This window comes from Triticum aestivum, chromosome 2D (genome assembly GCF_018294505.1).
Source record: "Triticum aestivum cultivar Chinese Spring chromosome 2D, IWGSC CS RefSeq v2.1, whole genome shotgun sequence".
Taxonomy (NCBI): Eukaryota; Viridiplantae; Streptophyta; class Magnoliopsida; order Poales; family Poaceae; genus Triticum; species Triticum aestivum.
The window spans coordinates 114,321,408-114,349,152 of NC_057799.1; positions in this window are offsets into that span (position 1 = coordinate 114,321,408).

The window sequence follows — 27,745 nt, forward strand, 5'->3', positions numbered from 1 at the left end:
GGAGATGGATGTAGTATAGGGAGATCAAAAGTAGACAAAGCTCTTCTTGACAAGGCTAGATCTAGTTAGGGGGTACATAGGTCACTTCACTAAGTGCTACATCTACCTAGCTAGCTAATTTGGGAGGAGATACAACTTCAACTAGTGGAGGGGGAGGAAAAAGAGAAAGGCGATGCATTAATGGAGGTGGTGTAGTTAGCTAGGAGTTATAAAGAGAGAGAAAGGTAGGTAGAAGATGGAGAGAATGGGGGGAGAAGTATTGAGGAAGAAGCAAAGTGAGAGAGAGAGAGGTGGTCGGGGTAGGGGAAAGTGAGGAACAGAGGATGGGGGACGGGGAGGGGGAGGGAAAAGGTGGTATTATGTTGCGTCTTATAAGTAGCGCGGTCGTAAAGCGCGCTACTGCTAAGAACATAGCAGCAGCGTGCTTCCGGCACACGCGCTACTGCTAAGCGGGACCCGCCATGTGGCCAGTTTCAAAATTAGCATTAGCGACCAGCAAAGAAAGCGCGCTACTACTATTACTTTAGCAGTAGCGCGGGTAGCAGGAGCGCGCTGCTGCTAAACCTAGGGTGGCGGGTACTGTCGGTCGATTTTAGTAGCAGAGTGGTTCCATCTGGCCGCACTCTCGCTAACTGAGTAGCAGTAGCGCTTGATTTGTTCCCGCGCTACGGATAATTAGTAGTAGCGCCTCTTTTTGACCCTCGCTGCTGGTAAGATTCTGTGTATAAGGTTTTCCCTAGTAGTGATTGTAAGCAAAAAAAATCTGTGTATCAAAGATTTTTCTTATTCTAAAATGCTTATGGACGTGGTTACTCGGTCGCCAGTTGCTCGAGGAAAAGCATAGTAAAAATGTTGTACTGCTCGCTCAGATGGTCATGAGGTTCGTCAAGAAATAGTACTTCCCTCACATTTTATTTTTCTTCATATACTATATTAGTCCATCCATTGTATATGTAGTTACGTCATGCATAAATTATTACTACTATTATTATTTCACCCAAATACGATTATTAAAAGTGTAGTACATAATTAAGGTTTGAGAAAAAATTAATTATAGAGAAAATTCAGGCACATGAAACTTAGCATCGCACTGCGCATGTAACTAATCACTTGTGTATAAAAAATTTGTCCATCTATTTCTGAGTAATTTTTTTGTAGCCAGCATTGTATTGCTAAACATTCACACTATGAGGATTGTTATAAATGTGGAACTTTCTTCTCCACTAGTACCACTGCCTTCCTCATCCCTAAGGTTGCAATCTGCTGTCGAAATCTCGACTCCAAATAGTTAAATACCTTCCTCTTTTTAATCAGGCTCATATATCAAGAGTTCCTTGTCAATTTTCATGTCATACGCCTATTGGTATTGTACTAGCAGTGAATATATATTGTATGGTGTTATTATGATATTATGTTTAAGTGTTGAACATTAAAGATTTCATAAACTAAACATTATTTTCAAACAGTTCTATATATGAATATACATACTACTTTCAGTTTTAAATTGCACAGCAACCAAAAAAGATGAAATTTTTGAATTATTCCTCTATTTGTTTGCATGTAGATACCCTTCATATTAGCTACCTATGTTAAGTGACGTTCTACTTACATAACAGTGAATTGATATCAATATTTTTCATGCTACAATATGTAATTTTCTTGAATCTATTGGAATCCAGTCATGAGGTCTGTTTACTTTCAAAACTGGATTAACCTAGTTGGAGACATTATTTAATTTACATTGACATAAATCTATAATACAATGTTCTATATATATACGATAAGTCACGTGCAACTAATATTGCTGTACAAATTTTAACCTAATATTAAGTCCTCATACTAATATCAATGTATTTCAAAAGCAGCAATATTTGGACATACAAGAGTTGTACATGAACACATTCATATTCATTAATTGAAATTGATGCAAAAATTGTTCACTAAGCAAATAACATTCATAGAAAATATGAAATGGTGACAGATAAGTGCCCACAGGAGAACCACTAATTTTGTCTGCAACCACATCCACGACCACCGTCAAGAGCACCGCCTCTGCCTCGGCCACCGGCAACGCCGACAAGACTGGCACCAGCAACAACACCTAACCCCCTTTCATCCACGACAGCAAGGCCACCATCTCTGATGCCAGCGACACTAACTCCACGCCTGCGGCCACGACCACGACCATGCCCACGGCCATGGCCCCGGTGACCAATGCGACCATGACCACACACCAACGCAAAGATGTCGTTGAGGTTGTCTTCCTCCTGTACCCAGATCTCTTCCGAAATCTTGGCCATTGCCTGAGCATCCTCCTCTTCTTCGGCGTGAAGCCGGCAAATCTCCTGCAAGACCACATGCTACTCCACCAAAAGTTCGAAAGATGATTCTTTGGCTCAACTCCGTGTTCGCCGTTGTCCGACGGTTTTTGAGGGAGTGGGCAGTGGATTAGAGAAGAATCCGTTATGCAGGGACGAACTACCCCATGAACTACTCTAATTATATATGATCCCTCGTTAACTAGAAGAGGTAGGTGGACCGGTCGAACAACTCATCTTCCCATATTAGTTGGATTCTGCACACCCATAAAACCAGCATTCATATCGAATTCGTTCGTTGCTACGAAACTTACTCTTAAAAATGTACAGTCAAAATTTAATTGCTCCTTTATCACTTGTTACGTATTGTTTAATTTCTCATAGTGACATGTAGTTTGACCAACTCCAAAATAACAAACAAATTGCTTCTCATCGTAATTATGACTATTCAATTTGAAAATATTTTCTATTTCTAGCGCTAAATTGAATTTTTAGTTTTTATTTAAGTAACTGTATGTTGTTCTCGTATATCATATATTCTTTAATTCCATTGTTCATACTGCATATCTCACAAGAGAAGTTATATTTTAATTCAAATCAATTATTGTTCCTACACTACTGCAGGATGTTGCTAATGTGACACTACAATCAGAGACCCTTCAACGAAACTGTGTGCGATGCAATAATCGCAAACGGTGGTGTAAAAACCGTCAAAAAAGGTGCAAAACATTTGCGATGGAGGACGCATCAAACACGGTTCAAATTTTAGTTGCATGTGTGATGCAGGGCATACGGTTCAGTTCAATTAATAGTTTGCGATGAGGAGGAACAAAAGAAATAGGCAGCCAGATGAAGGTGTGTGCGATGTACAGCATACGGTTCACTCGGAGGAACTGTTTGTGATTAGGCAACACAAAAGAAACGGTCAGCCAGATCAAGGTGTGTGCGATGTAAACCATACGGTTCACTCGGATGAACTGTTTGTGATTAGGCAACACAAAAGAAACGGTCAGCCAGATCAAGGTGTGTGCGATATACGACATGCGGTTCACTCAGATGAACTGTCTGCGTTGAGACAAGAGAACAGACACGGTTCAATATAACAAATGCCATAAATACAAGGTTCAAATTCAAAGATTACAACGCCCAAATTCAAACATTGCAAGCATCGTCATTTCTACAAAGGGATCATCCGCTGACAAGTCATGTTTGGGTTTGACACAGTGACTTCCAATTGCTCCGGCATATGCTCTTCCAATACGAAGTTTAGCTTTTTTGGAGGCTCTTCCATTCCGCAGTACCTGTCGGCTGTGATAATCATACCATTCATATTTCTTAATTAAATGCGTGTTCAACCTGAGTACCCTCAGCACCTTTGCTCTAGCAAGAAAGAACCTGGCGAGTGTAATCTCCGGTAAGGTCCCTCTGTAGGAGTTCAAAGTAATATTTTGAGAGATGCAGATCCAGGCATTCGATGTGATTGTCGTTATAAAAATTATCCACCTCCGGGCCTATTATTATCTACAAAAGAAGAGAACGTGTTAGTGCCTACATGTAGTTTTGAACACTGCTACATGCCCATTTGGTTTGCAGGATTTGTAAAATGCACCAACGTGCCATCTTCGATCTGACATGATTAACATGGGCATTTGATTACAATCTAGAAACATGTAGCCTTCTTCACAAGAGGTTGTATTGGATGAAAATTCCCTAAGAAAACTAGTACAGATGAATCCAAAGGAGAAATGCTTATGGACTGTAACCATATGACTCAAGCAACCAATATGGGGTGGGGGTGTATGTCCTGAAATCCTCCAAAATTCCTTCAGAAATCATAGTACATTCTCATTGTAAACTTGGGAAAAGGTGCAAAAAATTGAACTCCCTTATGGTTAACATTTAACAGGAAAGGAACATCACCTCGATATACAGCTTCCTCAGGCACGGAAAGCATCTCAGCCAACTGACAACTTGGTCCAGGTTGGGGCCGACAGATTCTAGTGCCAAGACCTTCACTGTGCCCAGAATCTGGGGAAGCTTTGCTGGATGACAGATGAACATACATCTTCAAAACTAGAAATAACGTTGATATCAAGAAGGAGAGGTATAAGGCGACTGTTGCACCTAAAAGTAGTAGTATTTGATAGACAAGTAGCCCGCCACTGTCAATTTCGGCGCAGAAATGACATTGATTCTTGTTGGACCTTGTTGATCAACTACAAGTAATCTCTCAAGTGAAGGTGTGTCCTCAGTGACCATATTGTGGTCCACCTTTTGTGATCTCTCATTGCAGCACCAGCAACACACATAAATAGTCTGGAGAGTCCTGGAGGTGATGTGCAAGGTACTCGACCAATTCATCGCCTGAAGATGAAGGAACTCCAGTGCAGTACAGCCACGGAGCAGACGCTCCATGTCATCCATTGGGATGCAGACGGAGACGAGCTCGAGGTGCTTCAGTCGTGGTAGAAAAAGAGCGGGCGCGTCATTAAGGGTGGGAGGGAATGGCAGTTCATGAACTTGGCGAGGCACAGCGTGGGTGCGAAGCGGAGCGCGGACGTTGGCAGTAAGCACATATGCCCATCATTAAAACTGAGCTTCTCAAGTGGATCTATGGCGGGGGATCGGAACCACTCATCAAGCTTGGCTCGGTCCTTGCCATTGGAACGGAACTTTCTCGTGATAACGCCTTTGATTGGGCAGTGGTGACTGCCGAGGATCTGGGAGAACGCATCCAAGCTTTGGCGATAGCCATGGCAGAGCTCATGGGCATCGAGGAGGTCCACAGGGGTGAGGAGCCATAGGGGGCGCCACCGCCGGTAAAGGGCAGTTGTCCTCGCCCGATATTTGATTGGGAGGAAGGATATGATGACTATCAACATCTCATCGGGGAGGTTGTTGATGAAGTCTAGGCCTGTTGGAGTCGCTTGCGATTCTTTCTCGACCCGCCTCCGCTTGTTGGCAGCCTCGTTCTCCACCTCGTTGGCGGCGACGGAAACCTCTGTCTCCATATTTACGCCATGCTCCGGTGCTTCAGCAGCCCCGGCGTCGCCACTCCCTCCGATGGGGCGCTTCGGCGGCATCCTCATACACTGACGACTTTGAGGACTCAAAGCGGCGTCGAGGATGCGGGTGGAGAGAGAGGATTGTGTGTGTGGCAAGGATGGGGACCGCGCCATTAATACAGACCAGTGGGAGCGAGGCGGACGGCGGTCCAAGGCGGTCTCGCTTCCCGGTGAGAACGACTACTTAATCTCTAAGAATGAATTCTATGCTTAATTACTGAATTTTAGTTGCAAAAAATAGATAATGCTATTGATTTTTAGCTGCATATTTTGAAAAATCATAGTGTCTCTTGGCTTAGCGCCAAAGTCTGGCTTTAATTTGCATACCGTAATCTGAACCGTTTCCGTTGAAGAGATGCACAGATCCTGCGTTGAACAGCTTGCATGCTTCCCGGTGAGACTGCGCTCGCACGCCTCCCATTCAGTCAAGCAGCTATCCGCACGGCACCTCCTATAGCCATTAAAACCAGGACACGTGGGGTCACGTGAATGGTTAACAGAACGCACATGGTTTGAATTATACAAACGTTTGAGATATTAAAGTGGCAGCTCTTTTTTCAAAATGCCTTTGTTGGCCATTATTCGAGTGCGCCTTCTCTCAAAATGGACAAGAAAAATACCACACCATGTTGGGTGACATTCCATGATAGCATGCCAAGTTTCATGAATTTTAGACGAGTTTTGGATTTACTAGCATTTAAAAGCCAGGTATCTCAATGTTTTGCTGGCAATCAACAGTGCCCTGGTGTTCGAAATTCATTCCCATTTCTTGCATGGGACCTAAGCATGCACCCAAGGACACAGATTTGATTTTTCAACCAATTTATATGCACCGGAGCATGTGCATGTATTTCAAATTTGAATTATGCGCATAAAATGCATAGAAAACCCAGTTAATGTATAAAAATGTCCAAACGAACCCTGAAAAATTCCAAAACTTAACACAACACTCCTGTTGTTCTATGTTGGCACTAGAAATTTTTTGACACCAATAAGAGGCAACGGATATCGTTTCGTCCACAAAGGTGGCACGTTCCGTACCGAAACCGTCAGGCTTGCTGTGAGAAGCTCTGGTTTGTGAGAAACTTATACCCAAACCAGCCCCAAATGGGACAAATTTTTTACCACGGCATGTTGATGCCGCTCCATGATAGCATGCCAAGTGTCATGAAATTTCATACGAGTTTTGGATTTACTAGAATTTAAAAGCCAGGTATCTCAACGTTTTGCCGGCAATCAACAGTGCCCTGGTGTTTGAAATTCATTCCCATTTCTTGCATGGGAGCAAAGCATGCACCCAAAGACACATATTTGATTTTTCAACCAATTTATATGCACCGGAGCATGTGCATGTATTTCATATTTGAATTGTGCACATAAAATTCCTAGAAAACCCAGTTAATGTATAAGAATGTCCAAACAAACCCCGAAAAATTCCAAAACTTAACACCACACTGATGTTGTTCTATGTTGGCACTAGAAATTATTTGAAAGCAATAAGAGGCAACGGATATCGTTTCGTCCCCAAAGGTGGCACATTCCGTACAGAAACCATCATGCTTGTTGTGAGAAGCTCTGGTTTGTGAAAGCTTATACCCAAACCTGCCCCAAATGGGACAAATTTTTTACCACGGCATGTTGATGCCGCTCCATGATAGCATGCCAAGTTTCATGAATTTCAGACGAGTTTTGGATTTACTAGAATTTAAAAGCCAGGTATCTCAATGTTTTGCTTGCAATCAACAGTGCCCTGGTGTTTGAAATTCATTCCCATTTCTTGCATGGGACCTAAGCATGCACCCGAGGACACATATTTGATTTTTCATCCAATTTATATGCACCGGAGCATGTGCAGCTATTTCAAATTTGAATTGTGCTCATAAAATGCCTAGAAAACCTAGTTAATGTATAAAAATGTCCAAACGAACCCCAAAAAATTCCAAAACTTAACACAACACTCATGTTGTTCTATGTTGGCACTTGAAATTTTTTGACAACAATAACAGCCAACGGATATTGTTTCGTCCCCAAAGGTGGCACGTTCCGTACTGAAACCATGAGGCTTGTTGTGAGAAGCTCTAGTTTGTGAGAAGCTTATACCCAAACCTGCCCCAAATGGGACAAATTTTTTACCACGGCATGTTGATGCCTCTCCATGATAGCATGCCAAGTTTCATGAATTTTAGACGAGTTTTGGATTTACTAGAATTTGAAAGACGGGTATCTCAATGTTTTGCCGTCAATCAACAGTGCCCTGGTGTTTGAAATTCATTCCCATTTCTTGCATGGGACCTAAGCATGCACCCAAGGACACAGATTTGATTTTTCAACCAATTTATATGCACCGGAGCATGTGCATGTATTTCAAATTTGAATTGTGCACATAAAATGCCTAGAAAACCCAGTTAATGTATAAAATGTCCAAACGAACCCCGAAAAAATCCAAAACTTAACACAACACTCCTGTTGTTCTATGTTGGGACTAGAAAAATTTTGACAGCAATAAGAGGTAACGGATATCGTTTCGTCCCCAAAGGTGGCACATACCGTACCAAAACCATCAGGCTTGTTGTGAGAAGCAGTGGTTTGTCAGAAGATTATACCCAAACCTGCCCCAAATGGGACAAATTTTTTACCACGGCATGTTGATGCTGCTCCATGATAGGATGCCAAGTTTCATGAATTTCACACGAGTTTTGGATTTACTAAAATTTAAAAGCCAGGTATCTCAATGTTTTGCCGGCAATCAACAATGCCCTAGTGTTTGAAATTCATTCCCATTTCTTGCATGGGACCTAAGCATGCACCCAAGGACACATATTTGATTTTTCAACCAATTTGTATTCACCGGATCATGTGCATGTATTTCAAATTTGAATTATTCACATAAAATACCTAGAAAACCCAGTTAATGTATAAAAATGTCCAAACGAACCCCGAAAAATTCCAAAACTTAACACAACACTCCTGTTGTTCTATGTTGGCACTAGAAAAATTTTGACAGCAATAAGAGGTAACGGATATCGTTTCGTCCCCAAAGGTGGCACATACCGTACCAAAACCATCAGGCTTGTTGTGAAAAGCACTGGTTTGTCAGAAGCTTATACCCAAACCTGCCCCAAATGGGACAAATTTTTTACCACGGATGTTGATGCTGCTCCATGATAGCATGCCAAGTTTCATGAATTTCAGACAATTTTTGGATTTACTTGAATTTAAAAGCCAGGTATCTCAACGTTTTGCCGGCAATCAACAGTGCCCTAGTGTTTGAAATTCATTCCCATTTCTTGCATGGGACCTAAGGATGCACCCAAGGACACATATTTGATTTCCCAACCAATTTGTATTCACCGAGCATGTGCATGTATTTCAAATTTGAATTGTTCACATAAAATGCCTAGAAAACCCAGTTAATGTATAAAAATGTCCAAACGAACCCCGAAAAATTCCAAAACTTAACACAACACTCATGTTGTTCTATGCTGGCACTAAAAAATATTTGAAAGCAATAAGAGGCAATGAATATCGTTTCGTCCCCAAAGGTGGCACGTTCCGTACCGAAACCATCACGCTAGTTGTGAGAAGCTTATACCCAAACCTGTCCTCAAATCGGCCAAATTTTTACCACAGCATGTTGATGCCGCTCCATGATACCAAGCCAAGCTTACACCAGAGCATGTGCATGTATTTCAAATTTGAATTGTGCACATAAAATGCCTAGAAAACCCATTAATGTATAAAAATGTCCAAACGAACCCCAAAAAATTACAAAACTTAACACAACACTCCTGTTGTTCTATGTTGGCACTAGAAATTTTTTGAAAGCAATAAGAGGCAATGGATACCGTTTCGTCCCCAAAGGTGGCATGTTCCGTACCAAAACGATCAGGCTTGTTGTGAGAAGCCCTGGTTTGTGAGAACCTTATACCCAAACCTGCCCCAAATGGGACAAATTTTTTACCACGGCATGTTGATGTCGCTCCATGATAGCATGCCAAGTTTCATGAATTTCAGACAAGTTTTGGATTTACTAGAATTTAAAAGCCAGGTATTTCAATGTTTTGCCTGCAATCAACAGTGCCCTGGTGTTTGAAATTCATTCCCATTTCTTGCATGGGACCTAAGCATGCACCCAAGGACACAGATTTGATCTTTCAACCAATTTATATGCACCGGAGCATGTGCATGTATTTTGAATTTGAATTGTGCACATAAAATGCCTAGAAAACCTAGTTAATGTATAAAAATGTCCAAACGAACCCCAAAAAATCGAAAACTTAACACAACACTCATGTTGTTCTATGTTGGCACTAGAAAAATTTTGACAGCAATAAGAGCCAACGGATATTGTTTCGTCCCCAAAGGTGGCACGTTCCGTACCGAAACCATCAGGCTTGTTGTGAGAAGCTCTGGTTTGTGAGAAGCTTATACCCAAACCTGCCCCAAATGGGAAAAAAATTACCACGGCATGTTGATGCCGCTCCATGATAGCATGCCAAGTTTCATGAATTTCAGACGAGTTTTGGATTTACTTGAATTAGAAAGCCAGGTATCTCAATGTTTTGCCGGCAATCAACAGTGCCCTGGTGTTTGAAATTCATTCCCATTTCTTGCATGGGACCTAAGCATGCACCCAAGGACACAGATTTGATTTTTCAACCAATTTATATGCACTGGAGCATGTGCATGTATTTCAAATTTGAATTGTGCACATAAAATGCCTAGAAAAGCCAGTTAATGTATAAAAATGTCCAAACGAACCCCGAAAAATTCCAAAGCTTAACACAACACTCTTCTTGTTCTATGTTGGCACTAGAAAATTTTTGACAGCAATAAGAGGCAACGGATATCGTTTTTTCCCCAAAGGTGGCACGTTCCGTACCGAAACCATCAGGCTTGTTGTGAGAAGCACTGGTTTGTGAGAAGCTTATACCCAAACCTGCCCCAAATGGGACAATTTTTTACCACGATATGCTGATGCTGCTCCATGATAGCATGCCAAGTTTCATGAATTTTAGACGAGTTTTGGATTTACTAGAATTTAAAAGCCACGTATCTCAACGTTTTGCCGGCAATCAACAGTGCCCTAGTGTTTGAAATTCGTTCCCATTTCTTGCATGGGACCTAAGCATGCACCCAAGGACACATAATTGATTTTTCAACCAATTTGTATTCACCGGAGCATGTGCATGTATTTCAAATTTGAATTGTTCACATAAAATGCCTAGAAAACCCAGTTAATGTATAAAAATGTCCAAACGAACCCCAAAAAATTCCAAAATTTAACACAACACTCATGTTGTTCTATGTTGGCACTAGAAATTTTTTGAAAGCAATAAGAGGCAACGGATATCGTTTCGTCCCCAAAGGTGGCACGTTCCGTACCGAAACGATCAGGCTTGTTGTGAGAAGCCCTGGTTTGTGAGAACCTTATACCCAAACCTGCCCCAAATGGGACAAATTTTTAACCACAGCATGTTGATGTCGCTCCATGGTAGCATGCCAAGTTTCATGAATTTCAGACGAGTTTTGGATTTACTAGAATTTAAAAGCCAGGTATTTCAATGTTTTGCCTGCAATCAACAGTACCCTGGTGTTTGAAATTCATTCCCATTTCTTGCATGGGACCTAAGCATGCACCCAAGGACACAGATTTGATTTTTCAACCAATTTATATGCACCGGAGCATGTGCATGTATTTCAAATTTGAATTGTGCACATAAAATGCCTAGAAAACCTAGTTAATGTATAAAAATGTCCAAACGAACCCCAAAAAATCGAAAACTTAACACAACACTCATGTTGTTCTATGTTGGCACTAGAAAATTTTTGACAGCAATAAGAACCAACGGATATTGTTTCGTCCCCAAAGGTGGCACGTTCCGTACCGAAACCATCAGGCTTGTTGTGAGAAGCTCTGGTTTGTCAGAAGCTTATACCCAAACCTGCCCCAAATGGGAAAAAATTTACCACGGCATGTGGATGCCGCTCCATGATAGCATGACAAGTTTCATGAATTTCAGACGAGTTTTGGATTTACTTCAATTAGAAAGCCAGGTATCTCAACGTTTTGCCGGCAATCAACAGTGCCCTGGTGTTTGAAATTCATTCCCATTTCTTGCATGGGACCTAAGCATGCACCCAAGGACACATATTTGATTTTTCAACCAATTTATATGCACCGGAGCATGTGCATGTATTTCAAATTTGAATTGTGCACATAAAATGCCTAGAAAAGCCAGTTAATGTATAAAAATGTCCAAACGAACCCCGAAAAATTCCAAAGCTTAACACAACACTCTTGTTGTTCTGTGTTGGCACTAGAAAATTTTTGACAGCAATAAGAGGCATTGGATATCTTTTTTCCCCAAAGGTGGCACGTTCCGTACCGAAACCATCAGGCTTGTTGTGAGAAGCACTGGTTTGTGAGAAGCTTATACCCAAAGCTGCCCCAAATGGGACAATTTTTTTACCACGATATGCTGATGCTGCTCCATGATAGCATGCCATGTTTCCTGAATTTTAGACGAGTTTTGGATTTACTAGAATTTAAAAGCCAGGTATCTCAACGTTTTGCCGGCAATCAACAGTGCCCTGGTGTTTGAAATTCATTCCCATTTCTTGCATGGGACCTAAGCATGCACCCAAGGACACATATTTGATTTTTCAACCAATTTGTATTCACCGAAGCATGTGCATGTATTTGAAATTTGAATTGTTCACATAAAATGCCTAGAAAACCCAGTTAATGTATAAAAATGTCCAAATGAACCCCAAAAAATTCCAAAATTTAACACAACACTCATGTTGTTCTATGTTGGCACTAGAAAATTTTTTAAAGCAATAAGACGCAACGAATATCGTTTCGTCCCCAAAGGTGGCATGTTCCTTACCGAAACCATCACGCTAGTTGTGAGAAGCTCTGGTTTGTGAGAAGCTTATACCCAAACCTGTCCCCAAATGGGCCAATTTTTTTACCACGGCATGTTGATGCTGCACCATGATACCAAGCCAAGCTTACACCAGAGCATGTGCATGTATTTCAAATATGAATTGTGCACATAAAATGCCTAGGAAACCCAGTTAATGTATAAAAAATCCAAACGAACCCCGAAAAATTCCAAAACTTAACACAACACTCCTGTTGTTCTATGTTGGCACTAGAAAAATTTTGAAAGCAATAAGAGGCAACGGATATCGTTTCGTCCCCAAAGGTGGCACGTTCCGTACCGAAACCATCAGGATTGTTGTGAGAAGCTCTGATTTGTGATAAGCTTATACCCAAACCTGCCCCAAATGGGACAAATTTTTACCATGACATGTTGATGTCGCTCCATGATAGCATGCCAAGTTTCATGAATTTCAGATGAGTTTTGGATTTACTAGAATTTAAAAGCCAGGTATCTCAACGTTTTGCCGGCAAGCAACAGTGCCCTGGTGTTTGAAATTCATTCCCATTTCTTGCATGGGACCTAAGCATGCACTTAAGGACAGAGATTTTATTTTTCAACCAATTTATATGCACCGGAGCATGTGCATGTATTTCAAATTTGAATTGTGCGCATAAAATGCCTAGAAAACTCAGTTAATGTATAAAAATGTCCAAACGAACCCCGAAGAATTCCAAAACTTAACACAACACTCATGTTGTTCTATGTTGGCACTAGAAACTTTTTGAAAGCAATAAGAGGCAACGGATATCGTTTCGTCCCCAAAGGTGGCACGTTCCGTACTGAAACCATCACGCTTGTTGTGAGAAGCTCTGGTTTGTGAGAAGTTTATACCCAAACCTGTCCCCAAATGGGACAATTTTTTACCACGGCATGTTGATGCCGCTCCTTGATACCATGCCAAGTTTCATGAATTTCAGACGAGTTTTGGATTTACTAGAATTTAAAAACCAGGTATCTCAATGTTTTGCCGGCAATCAACAGTGCCCTGGTGTTTGAAATTCATTCCCATTTCTTGCATGGGACCTAAGCATGGACCCGAGGACATAGATTTGATTTTTCAACCAATTATATGCACCGGAGCATGTGCATGTAGTTTAATTTTGAATTGTGCACTTGAAATGGCTAGAAAACCAGTTTAATGTATAAAATGTCCAAACGAACCCTGGATAATTCCAATTCTTTTACGACACACAAATAGTTGCATGTTCACTGCAGATAAAAGGTCTAGCAATTCAAACACCGTCAATTGCCGCTGTGAGCCTATTATGTAATTCAAATAAAGATGAAAAATCAAGTAGATCCCACATAGTTTATTATCACCAACCGTGTGAGATGTAGTAAAAAATATCTTGGAGCACCGTCGGTGTATAGTACGCCTATGGCTTACGCGAGAAGGTGTGTCGGCTACAGCCCACAGCCGGAGTGTCAAGCACACTAGCTCGCTCCCCAAATACTCCCGCCTCTGCATCCCTCGCAATCTCGAAAATATTACTGCCTCGTAATCTCAAAATATCTACCGCCTGGAAGGTTTTAATGTTTGATAGCACACGATTAGTATGTGCGCACCGATGTCTGTTACTCCCGCTCTACTTCAGTCCCTTGATTCAAATTTTCAGTAGCCCCGGCATTTTACTCCCGCCTCTGCATCCCTCGCAATCTCAAAAATATTTGCTCACCCTTGATCCAAATTTTCAGTAGCCCCGCCTTGTTACTCCCGCCTAGTAAAATTTTAAGTTCTGCAGTATACTCAAACACCACCTTGCCCCCCACCCCCGCCCCCCTCCACACACACCACACACGACACACTCCCCAAAACCTCCGCTCACACAGACACACACAACCCTTGAAACCATTGGTAGGTCGCCGCCATCGTCGGCGCCAACATCCTCAACCTCTGCCTGTGAGCCGGGGAGCTCGAGGAGCCAATGGCCAAAAAGAGGTTTATCGCATCCTTTTCGCCTGACGCCGGTGAGGTGGTCGCCGAGGTGTCCCCGTCGTCCTTCGCGGGCTCGATCCGCCGTCGCCGGATCCCCGATCCGCGCGCCGCCGCACCCCTTCGCCGGTTCGAGGACTTCCCCGTCCTCCCTCGGACCCGGCAGCCGACGAGGTCCTACCTCGGGGTCCGGCAGCGGCGATGGGGGACGTGGGTCGCCGAGAGTACAGATTAGGAGACCCACACCCGCTGGTGGCTCGGCAGCTTCCATGCGGCCGAGCTCGCGGCCATGGAGTACGACCGCTGGCAGGTCCACTACCACGGAGCGGCGGCTAGGCTCAATTTCCCCTTCGGCACACGTTCGGTCCACCTTGTTCCGCTGGAGCTAGGGGTGGTGAGCTCGGCTAGGCGCGGGAAGACCGCGAGGCGTGGGAGCGCCTCGAGGCCGAGGCCGCCAACGAGGCCTACATGCAACAGCTCCACTGGCAGCACACGGAGCTCGTGGAGGCGGAGCAGGTGATCTTTGCCGGCGCGGAGGGCGGCGAGGTTATCGCGCTCTCCTCCGATGACGAGGTAGAAGGCGGCGAGGACGGCAGCGCGGAGGGCGGCGAGGTTATCGCGCTCTCCTCCGATGACGAGGTCGAAGGCGGCGGCGACGGCGGCGTGGAGGGCGTCGAGGTGGGCCTCGAGGACGAGGAGATCGACGTCGACGAGTGGAGGAGTGCCTTCCCCAACGACCCCGACGACGGCACCGGCCCGGACCCGGCTCGCGGCACACCGTACATTACGAGGAAGGATTGGCTTGACCTCTACTTCGACCGAAAGTAGTTTAGCTTAGTTTAGATTTAACTTTTATGTTCGGTTATGCAAAACTATCTATGTTTATGTTTGAATGCATGCTATTTTTGGTTGAACCTGCTTTGAACTTGATCAAATTGAAATTTACAACCTTAAATTTAGGGGATCGACTAGAAAAGGCCAAAAATTGCTAGAGTGTGTGTGTGTGTGTGTGTGTATTTGTATATATATATCCACTAAGGGTTTTAACGTTTTAAGGATCGGCTAGAGATGGCCTTATGACTTGTTTATTTCAGTTCTTCACAATGTGATGCTCTATATGTGCAACTATTTGCCGTGCAGTTCAATTTCATCAATAACAGTTTCAACAATACCACTATGAATTATGATATTTGGTTGATGTTAAGGATATTGAAGTTAACATGCCTTTTCATTTTTTTACAATAATTAGTGTACTGTAGACCTGCACAATACCAGTTTGAATGACTATTTGCTTGTTTTTAAATGTTATGCCTGATGCAGTTAACACACCTTTCCACTTCTTGTTTTGCTTAACTAGCATGCTTAAGCCTACACACTGAAGCTATCATTTGTAGATTATGTTGTCTACCATGGATATATTTGGTTGACGTTTATCCTGTTGTGCTTAACATGCCTTTATATGTACTCATGTAGGACAATATTGAGAATAGTGTTGTTTTCCATCGAGGTTAGTTTCATCGCATTGCTTATATGTACTCACTGTTCAGGATATCGCTAGCTGGTACCATATAGCCTGGGGCTGATAAGGGATTAATCATCGAATCGGACATTTCACTGAATATATCCGTAACCCATTTATTAGTAGGTTAACTAGGGCCATATTTAATATATCTGAGGCTACATAGCAACATGCATTGTACTGAATGACTAAATATGCAATCCCAGGCTACATAGCAACAAGGAAGAGTGTTACCTTAATGTTCTGATAATGTCTAGATATACATGTAATAAAATCTTATATAATGGGATGGAGGGAGTGTTGTACTTCATCATTTTTCAATTGTTGTTTAGCTTCTAATATTAACTTGGTGCTTTTAGGTACATCTATCATTGCCAAAGATCCACACTTCGACCCTTTCTGCGTATGGGGCAATGAGATATTCATGAACCAGCATCAAGTGAGGAAACTAATAAAGATTGTTATTAAAACGGGTCAAAAGATGTCAATCAAACTATTTGTTTACACTTTATGCAAGACAACAGTGAACTGCAGGATGGTAAGGAAGAACCCTGTAGCCTTCTTTTTACTGCCCGTAATGAGTTATGTTAGATAACAATGTCTGAATCTTTTTTCTTTTGCAGTGGATCCTGAAGCAGTTTACTCAAGATTACCTCTCAAACTACATGATTGGCGGCCGGCCATCACAAGGGATTGGAATAGATTCCTACATGCCTTCTGCTTCCAGGAGAGCACAATAGGGCCATTCCGCTTCACCTTGTTCAGCAACCGGAATGTATGTCGCCTCTTTCTTTACCATTTGTAATACTACAAGTATAGAACCGTGGTTCATCATTCTTTATTTGGTGCTTATATAATTCATAAACATATGTACCTGTGAATCGAATAATGCATAGGTTGTTTGAACCTGATGGATATGAATAAAGCTGTAGCCTACTTTCAAGTTTAAATTAGGTACAATTTTAAATAGCAGCAATTAAATTAGGGCGAAATTATGATGTGCAGGTCATTACGGCACACATGGTTGGTAAAACACAAACGTTTGCGATATACACCATAATCCGAGACGGTTCACAAAGAGGAAACGTGTGCAAGCATGCACACAGTTGCCGTTTGCAAAGCGTGTGTGATTGTCTACCTATCGTACACGGTTTATAATCATGAACTGTTTGTGATGTGCCAGGCATCGTAAAACGCCCGTGCCTGGAATCTGCCTGGAAAGCTCCCGTGCCTGGAATCTGCCTGGATTTAGGTAAAACCACAAAACTCCGACTGCCATGGCAATGCGAGCACAAACGAGTAGCAAGGATGAAGCGTTTGGGATATTCGAGATATCGGAAACAGTTATATAGGGACAACTGTATGCATCAAGCTCCCTATCCCGACGGTTTCTGGTTCGTGTGGGAAGGACCCCCCTGTCCCCGTCAGTCACTAGGCGACGGTTCTAAATGCCGTCGCGGAAAGGGGTTAAAAACCGTTTGTATAGCAGCAACGCGTACTAGTGTTAGGTCACCTACTATCTTAATTTAGTTATCAAAATGTTTTCATAAATAAATAAATTTACGTCATGTTGTAACAAACACTCCTAAAATAAATATCAAATCACTTTTCTCGTGAGTTTATATATGGACATGTTTCGATCTATCTTTTTATACTCATATCACTTTGAAATACAATTACACGAAATTTGATCATACATATGCTTTACTTTGACCAACATATATTTATTACATTCTCAAATTTATATTGCTTAAATAACAATTCATTTTAATGTTATTATTTATTTATAATTTTGTTATCAAGCATCTATTGTTCGTATTTACAAAGCCACCATTTTTGGTTGGACCTTTAGGGCTTAGTATTTAAGGTTTAAGGTTTATGGGTTAGGTTTTAGGGTTCAGGCCTTAGTATTTAGATTTAGGGTTTAGAAATTATGATTTAGTTATTCGAATTTTAGATGTTAATTATCAAAATCTTTTCATAAATTAATTAATTTATATGATCTCTTGAAATAAATATGAAATCACTTTTGTTTAAAGTGTATATATCGACATCTTTTGATCTATCTTTTTTACACTAAAATCATTTGGAAATACAATTACACTAAATTAGATATACATATGCTTTACTTTGACCAATGTTTATTACATGCTCGAATATATATACTCCTTAGATAACAATTGATTTTACTGATATTATTTATTTACAACTTTGTTATCACGCCCCTATTTTTCATATTTACAGAAAAAGCATCTTGGCTTTGACCTTTAGGGCTTAGAATTTAGGGTTTAAGCTCTACAACATGTTCTATGGTTTAGGGATTTCCGCTTAGAGTTTAGTGTTTAGGGTTTATGGTCTAGAGCTTGTGGTTTACTTTTATGGATTAAAGTATATAATATTTAGGGTTGGTTTATCTAATGTGGTCTTTTGGGCTTAAGTTTCAAGGTTAAGGTTTAAGTTTAGCGTTTACATCAGGGAGATATTCAAAATCAACAATATTATTTAGTCCATAGTGGGTAGAATATTCAGATTAGGGTACACTGAACCATTATTCCGTCTTTACTGTTTTGTTTCAGAATTTGCATTAACTTTTAGGGTTCTTATTTGTTCTAGTTCATTAACCTATGATATAGTACTTAATTATTATTGTTGAACATTCTTTTAAAAACAATCATTGTTCGTTCATACCTTTTCAGCTACAGGTCAATTTGGTGATCAACTCTTACTATAGGAGTATTCTTATTTACATGTTAGCTTTTTGAGTATAGTTCTTTAAAATTAAATTCATGACCTAAATTGATGTTTTGTACATAAATAAATGTCTAGCAACTGACTTGGTTCAATGTTTGCAATGTTAATATCTGAAGCAATATGTGAAATAATATTATTGTTTACAAGAACAACAGAAATTTAAAAACATAAAGATGATTAACAATATTAAATTACTATTATATTCTAATTCAATCTAGTCCAACCATTGATTTATCAGAATTATATGAACACGCCTATGTATGCAACTATACAAATAAATACCCAAAAAATATTAGGTTCACCTTAAGTTTCATTACATGTAAGGTGTTCGTAAACCATCTGAACACAAAGTTTCAGTGGCTCTAACTTGTTGTATGTAGTGCCAGTTACTGTACTTGCGGTCTAAGATACAATTCATCCAAATCCAAATCTCCACTACAAAAATTGTTCCAGGATGGAAAAAAGGAACAAAGAACAACATTAACAATGAAATTGTCGACCATTCATATCTTTGAAGACTTTTAATACGTAAGGAAAGAAGATAATCTCTCATGTTTAGGTAACAAAATCATGCTTCTCAAATAAATCTGCACCTTATCCTACCTATATATGCTGCATATGTTCTTATCTTCCAGAGCTCAATATGCAAGGACCGATTCAAAAAAGGCTTAACCATGGATGTTTCATGAAAGAGGAAGATTAGAACAAACAAGATCTAAGAAGAACAAGAGAAGAAAGGCTGAATGAATAATGGTATAATTTCTATTTCATATTTATGAAGAAGAAATACGCTGATAATCTCTATCTATTTCAACCAACCTTCCGTTAGAAGTCCACTTGCATTGCTGATAATCTATATCTATTGTAAGATGCAAACTAGAAAGGAAGCACTACTAGGAAAAACCTTATACACAGAGGTATAGCAGTAGCGCTGGTCAAAACAAAGCGCTACTGCTACTTAGTAGTAGCGCTTGCCACAAAAGCTCGCTACAACTATTATTGTAGCAGTAGCGCGTCTGCCCAAAAAAGCGCTACTACTATAATTCCCACACTATTGCGAGTAGGCTAACAATAGTAGTAGCGAGCCTGATGGAAACACACTATTGCTAAGTGCCTTGTAGCAGCCTGTTTCTGTTGTAGAGCGCTACTGCTAAGAAAAAGAAAATAAGTAGAGAAATAAGTAGAAAAGTAAATGAAAATGAAAGTAATAGTAAAAGGAGAAATGAAAAAAAGAAAAAGAAAATAGAAAGAAAAATAATGGAGAAAGGCATAGCAGTAGCGCTTGTTCTCACAAGGTGCTATAGCTACATTAGCAGTAGCGCTTTTTACGTTCCCGCGCTATAGCTAAGTTCCTTGGATAAAAGGAAAATAAATAGCTACTTCACGTAGCAGTAGAGCGTTTTGGTTGAAAGCTCTATAGCTAACTTAGCAGTAGCGTGTTTTTCAGACCAGCGCTACTACTAGTTTGACTTAACCACTCGCGGGCTCAAAATTTTGCAAAGACCTTCCCCCCCCCTCTCCCCTATTCCCCCAACTCCTCTGTCGCCGCCGTCGATCGCGCACGCCCTCGACCTCACCGCCGCCGCCCGAGGCCGCCCTCAACCTCACCGGTGCCGCCCGAGCCCGCCCTCGACCTCACCGTCGCCGCCCTCGACCTCACCGCCGCCGCCCAAGCCCGCCCTCGCCGCCGACCGTAAAGCTCTCCCTCTCTTCTCCCCTGCCCTCCTCTCCCTCTCTCTAGTAGGGCAATTCATATGTTGCTGCTTGATAATGTTCATATATATGAACCCTAGACTTTTTAGGGCAGTAGGCATTTTTTTAGCATTTAGGAAAAAAGATTAGCAATTTTTTTAGGAAATTAGCTAGGGCAAATCTTGATGAAAACGCCTAAACAGTAATTCAAATTAACAGAGGGTATATAAATTATAGTAGCATTTAGCTTTAAATTGATAGAGGCTATAAACAAAAAACAGTAGCATTTAGCTATAAAAAATTATTTGGACTATAGACCTGAATCTGGTCCAAATTTCATTCGAATGAAATTTGAATTATTTGGACTATGGACCTGAATATTTTTGAAGAAATTGGGTGTAGGTACTAAGGCCTTGCTGTGGAAATTTTGGTGAGGTCAGAGAAAATGGAGTTCCTTTGCAATTTCTAATAAGGTGAAGTATTGTTGGAATATTTGCTCTAAAACAGTTTGGATGAAAAGAAATAATGTGTGTGTGTGTGTGTGTGAGGAATATCTAGAACAGAATTTGGGTTCTGTCCTAGGCAAGAAGTGTTTAGTGAGGTCATTTTGCAAAGGTTTTTGATTTTTTAAAAGACCATTATTTTTCAAGGAAAAGAATTTAGGCAAGTTTTATTTTAAAGATGATCCCTTCCTAGACTTTTATTGTTGATTATATGTTTTCATTGAAGTGGACATGTTATATCTTTTCGTTGAAGTGGTTCGATTGTGCCCAAGTGGCCTTTTGTTGTTTCCAGGGAATGAAGACGAGTGGCCTATGTTTTGCCGGAATGTTGATTCATTTCCGTTCCGGCAAATTTCAGGTGCTCGATTTGTCCACTTTTTAGCAAAGGTCATGCCGAAATTTTCCGTGAATTTCGGCATGACTTGTGCTACAAACTAGGACATATCGAGTGCCCGGGATTTGTCGCACCAGGAAGGAAATCAACGTTCCTGCAAAACACAGGCCTTTTTTATGTCATTATTCATTTTATTAGGTCTAGAATTAATTGACTAGATTTAATCATAGGAAACATGGCTGGCAACGATGAACGGCAGGGTTCTCGTGATTGCGGCGACATCTACTGGCAACAGACGAATTTTTGAACCTTGCCGGCGATCAGCGGTTGTTCTTGCAGGGCCCACCTGTCGCATCGGAGACTGAGAGCGACATCGAGACCAGCGCTGAGACTGAGACTGGCACCAAGACTGGCGGAGCCAGTACAGAACTGAAAGCAAATAGGCAACGGCGCCCAAACCAGCTCATCACTACTAGAGTGGTGGTCACGGAGGTGGACGCCGGCAATTTTCAGCCAAAAGAGCCCGCGGAAGCGCGCGTGTGCTACGACAATCAAATAGGCTACATCGTACAGACAACTGCCACCATCAACGATGAGAAACTAAAGAAGATAGAAAATATGAGGCCCTCCCTCCTAAAGAAGCTGCACCAGGTATTCTTGTTCCCGGGCCGGGATGAAAAGAAATATACTGATCCAGATAAAGACCCGGCAATGAATAAGATAAACAAACGCGCCCTGACCAAGTTTAGCGACGCGTTGGCCGCCTGGAAAGCAAGGTTGAAACATCGGATCATCAAAAAAAAGGAACCCTACTCCGAGATTGTAAAGGATAATCCGACAATCACGGAAGAGCAGTTTGAAATATTCAAGGCGGCTTGCGATGCCGAAGCTGCCAAAGAAAAGTCGAAGTACATGAAGGGGCTTCAACAGAGGAACATGGGGTGCCACCACCTCGAAAGCCGTGGTTATGGCAGGAAGAGGTCCATATGGGCCAAGGAGGACGCCGAACGCGAAAGTCTGGGCATCCCAGACCCCTTGGCGGAGTTCACCGTCCCGTAGGAGCGTGACGTCCTCAGGGCCCGGTACCATTGGGACCCAGTCAAGAAGGTTTTCGAGACGGACCCGGTCACGACAGAGTTCATGAGACTGCTGCTAATTTTAGTTTCTGATCAATTCGACTACACGTTTAGTCATATTTGTAAACAATCCTTGTTCCTTTTTCAGAGAGAGCAGCGGCCAAAAGCGACTCGCCGTGTGAGGCATTGGCGAGGCCCAAGTGGGACACCCCATTCAACCGGGCATTGAACATATTGAAACGACTCCCGGTGGACACTCGGCCGTCGTATGGACGCGTGCACGGTGTCGGAGATGGCGCCACGTGGAAGAAGTACTACCGTGAGACCATGGAGGAGAGAAAGGAAAGACGAAGGTTAACTGAAGAAAACATCGACAAGAAGGTTGATATTGCGGTTGAGAAGAAATCAGCTGAGACAGTCGCAACAGCGGTAGCTGCCGCAAAACAGGCGATTGAGGATTTGTTTGGTGTCTTGGTTCCGGCCGTCGTCAGTTGGAGCAAGCAAAATCCAAAAAATGCAGCGGACTTTCCCCTTGCTGACTTCTTCGGGAGCAGCTCGACTAGCGTCGCACCAGCACCTGCACCTGCTCCTGCACCGGCTCCTGCACCTTCTCATAGTAGCCCGTCCTCCGTCTCGGACGTGCTCGGAGGTGCTTCGTCTTTGGCTGAGCTCGACGCCCTCACTGTACCTGTCACACCGGCCCTCTTCAATAAATGTATAATCTCCCGTTTCCGTTGCCTTTCGGAAGTCTCACGTCGCAGACATGTCTTTGCAGGTTGACGTAACCCCGTGCACCATATGGTACACCATCAGCGACCAGAAGGTGGACGTGGGGAAGGCGACGATAATGAAGCTGAAGGAACCATTGTTCCACAGCCGGCCGATCCCCCCTGACATCTTCAAGGTTTTCGTGGCCAGTGTCAAACCGGGCCACGAGAATTTGGCTCCTCCGGTACTAGGGGGATGACGACGAGACCCCGCGGCGGCTTGGCGATTGCGAGGGGTGGGTCCTGTTGTGGCCACAGAGTCTGCTTCGTCTAGAGGCGGCCGGGAGCACACCCACGAGCACGGAGCCTCAGCAAGGTATGAACATTAACACCCCACCTACCCCATTAGCATTGGCTGTCATGCTGGGTGATAGCGGACGGGGTGAGGAAGAGGCTCCATTAGTCACTGATGACGTCGCCATAGATGAGGATGAGGATGAGGATGAGGATGACACTCAACAGTATCTCACTACTGGCGCCTATGATGATAGAGGATTGATTGCTCAGCAATATGAGTACTCAGGGTTTGAGCGTCATGAGTCGGTGCCTGAATTGCCGCCTCCGGAGGCTGAACGTATTATAGACGACCTTCCGGTAGCAAAGAAGCATAGGAAGAGACCGAGGAAAGGCAACAAAGGTGCTTCTATGATCCAGCTGCCTCAGCAGCCTCGGGTTCAAGACCGTATACCTATCCCCGGTGCGGCAAAATGGCATATCCCCGGTGAATCAATCCTACCTAAGGCAGCGGTAGAGGCCAGACACGGCGATCTAAGGAGACTTCATGACGATGTGCTGTGGAGAGAGAAAAAGCCTCATCGCCTCGGAAAATCCAGGATACCCACTCTACGTGGTTAACGTGCCGCTGCAAAGGTCGTACGTCGACACATTCCCCGCGGAGAAGTTCTTCCTTCAATTCGATTACATCTTCGACATGTTTCACTTGAAGAAGCTGGATTTTACGTTTGTCCGCTTTTATGCCTTGTACATGAACTGCATCATCGGGATTGAGCAGATACCTTATATCTGTGTCGCAGACCCGTACTTCATGCATGAGGGCTTCTTGGCAGTCTGCGCAGAGCACCGTGAATACGTGAGGGACTACATCGTCGATTTCATGGTCGCCAATAAGGACAATGAGACAATTCTCGTGCCTTATCATCCCATGTAAGTCATCCGCGCGGATATCCATCCTTCGATTTCAATCATTCATTTGCACGGTGGAGACTAATTAATTTGAGGTGTACTTATTTTGCGCAGCGGCGGGCGCGCCGTCCTCGTCATCCTTTACCCCCGATACTCCCACGCTCTTTACTTGGACTCGTCAAAGAACATGAACAAAAAGGATTACACCCACATCAAGTCTGTTCTCGACAGTGCTATCTTTTACTACGGCGTACGGGGTGGAGAGATCAAGACCAAGAAGAAAAGGGATAGCAGGCCCGCCTTCGGCCATAAGACCGATCTCTGCTGCATCCAGCAACCGAGTGATACTCTTAGTGATGGATTCTATGTCCTACACCACATGATGGAGTACAGACGGGATTAGCAGAACCTTCGCATGCCACCTAAATCCGGCGATGCCCATATTCTGCAATGGGCAAAGAACGTAGGAGATATCCCGGATCATCAACTTCGAGCTGATTTCTATCACATCCATCGTGAACTTGCCCAAGTCATCATGAAGGAGGTCCTCGAAAAAGCAGGGATGTTCTACGAGGAAGGGCAAATGTCGCGGGAAGAAGTCCGAACACGCATAGCCTCTCAGCGTCTCGACCTGAAGCCTTTCACTAAGCTCGGGGACTATCTCCCTGATTGGATGGATGGCAGGACATGTTGGAGTGATTGTCGATATGTGACAATGTGTCCGTTTAGTCCATACTTTCTGTATGACGAAACTTTGAGTTATGCACGACGAAACTTTATTTGTGATGTAATTAAACCATCCTCCTCGACTAGCGAAGATCCCTCTAGTTAGGGCATTTTGGGTACGATGAACTTTGTTATTTATGTTTATGATATGTTGCTTCTATTTTTGCCAAGTCTGTCTCTTTCTGTTGCTCAACTATATACATATATATATATATACACACACACACATACATATATATATATATATATATACATCGACTCATGTGATGATGCTGGTGCGTAGATTATCGATGGCGAAGAAGTGCTACGCCAGGAGTATACGACGAGTGGCCGGAGTGTCAGGCCCATGTGTACCGGCATCCGGTTTCCGAGCGACAACCAGTAGTTAGTTTAGATTCACGCTAGTGCGAGAGAGGGATACGAACTCATGTACTGGATAGTTCCGCTCTCACTCATAGTGATAGCTCTTCTCGCGTATATCATTGTTTAGATGGATGGCGATGTAATTGCAAGTAATCGAGACTTGTATCGCTATTTCCGAGATGATGTCGAGAGACCACTTTGTGTTGGATGATGACATGATTTGATGCTATGATTACATTTGTATGTGTATGATATACTAAAGATTATTGTATAAAGCCTGTTCAAATACAAAATAAATATGCAGAAAAAACAAAAACTAATAAAACTAACAGTAGCGAGAGGAATAAAGTTAGCAACAACGCGCTCGTACCAGTAGCGCGTCCTAATTAAAAGCGCTGTAGCGCGTCCTAATTAAAAGCGCTGCAGCTATTAGCAGTAGCGCGTTGTACTAAAGCTCGCTGCTGCTAGCCATATATAGCAGTAGCACGGGGCAACACGCGCTAATGATACATATTAGCTATAGCGCCGTATCAGTAGCGCGGAACCCCGCGCTACTATTAGGCTTTTACCTAGTAGTGAAGAGATAGCAACGAAGAAGAACATCGGAAGAAGAGCTAGCTATCTGTACTGTGAATGGATCGTTTACTTGGGACTTGTATATGTGTAGATACATTTACCGTATATACCCCACACCAAGAGTTATCTGGCCTCACCGAAAAACAGATATACAGATAGATATACATAGCATCACGTGTTATACAATATAAAAAGGCTATACACAAATATATGTGCGAATCTTGGCGCACATCAATGGCCCACAAAGTGCGTGCAGTAAATCCTCTCCCTAGCAAACACGCATGGATCCGTTTGCAATCTCAACAACTCCACAAATTGCACATGATTCCACCCTTTCTGTTTTCTCCACCAAATGGCGCGAAAAAGAAAGACCTTGAGGGCATCTCTCTCGCTCGCCACGAGAGAAGCAGCCGCACAGGCGAATATTTGCTTGTTCCGGGTCACTGCTCGGCCGTCGCGTGACTGCCTAGCTAGCCAAGCGAGGAGAAAAAGGCAGCACCTCGAAATGTTCTCTGCAACTTCTTTACGGTTTGCCCGGCCGGGGCCCGGGCACTTTTACGGCAAATCCAACACGTGTGAAATGGCGTATATAGTATAGTAGACACAGCACTCACAGTCACGGACATCACTAGACCTTCGGGAAAAAGAAAGCACTCAGACATCACATCGCATGCATGCATGCATGCATCTACACCACTTTCCTTGTTTCTTCCTCCAAAATCTGCAGCAGGTACAGAGGTACGCATGATCGGGGCGAATCTACTAAACATGCTTTAACAGATTTGAGTCTGCCCTCCAACAGGGGTTATTTCACCAACGATCAGGCCAGCGCAGCAAATCGGCTGCTTCCCAGCCCATCTCAATAGCACAATTAAAGTTGAGCCTACCCTCCATTTACTCCATCGCCACTGCGCATGATCATGGGTGAATGATGGCTTCATTAGTCAAAGATCGTCTACCTCCACCTAACTAAAGTTAGGTTCTCTCTGACAGGGCAGGCAGGTTCTACGCTGTTCAAATGCACAAGCGTGCGTGCAACTTTTTCAACTCGTCGATCGTGCGTGTCACTATGTGTGTTCTATGGCTTAAGCAATCACCTATTATTGCATGCCTTCTAGCAAGTAGCACTACAAGTAACTACTGATGCAATTTGCACGCATGAGGCATTCTTCATTCTTCAGGGGAAATGATTAGAGATAAAGTGATGTGCATGCTCTGCCGGCCAAGCTTGCTAAGCACGTCCCCCATATGATTAGTTTGCCTTTTTCCGCACTTCCAGGCGTGTAACTCAGGAATTAGAACGACCGCAGAATCAAGGCCTAACGATCGATGCGATTTGGTTTGCTTTAAAGATGCTATATTTTGAGAGGTCCCGGGGTGTTTTAATTAATTAGGTTGATGGCCTGCAGGTACTGGTGGTCAATTGATTCTGGAGGTGCGTGCTTAATTTGGAACCTAAAGAACAGGGAGATCCCTTGATTCCTGCTTAATTTGCACGTGTGAGAGGGAGACGGAGGACGGGCTACCATATACTGATTTTAACATGTTGATTAATATTCTACCTCTCCAAAGGTTACACCAGAATAGGGTGGCATCCTAGAGCACGTACGTCCTCCCTGGTGATTAATATTCTTGCAAGGCTCATGGTATTTTGAATACCTCTACTTGTTCTAGTCCTTTGCCGCTTATCAGCTTCTGTGGGGAAGAAAGGCAAACTTTGGGTCTTGTGTAGAAAACAAATTCAATCCTTCAATGTTTCTTTTGTAGGGCATCAATTTTTTTTGGTCGGCGCAATTTTTTTTTCGCCGCTCCAAGTAAAAAGAAAACCATAACAATTTGCAAACACACACTAGACGTGAACATTTATATATGGCAGTTTTTTGTGTGACCATACATGTTTTATCACAATTTTAAACATTGTATTTTTTGCGGGGAAAACATTCAATGTTACGAAAATTTGAACTGATGCAGATTGGCTGGCCAAGCACTCAGGACTTGTCGTGCCAAGTGTTTTTTTTCGAAAAGG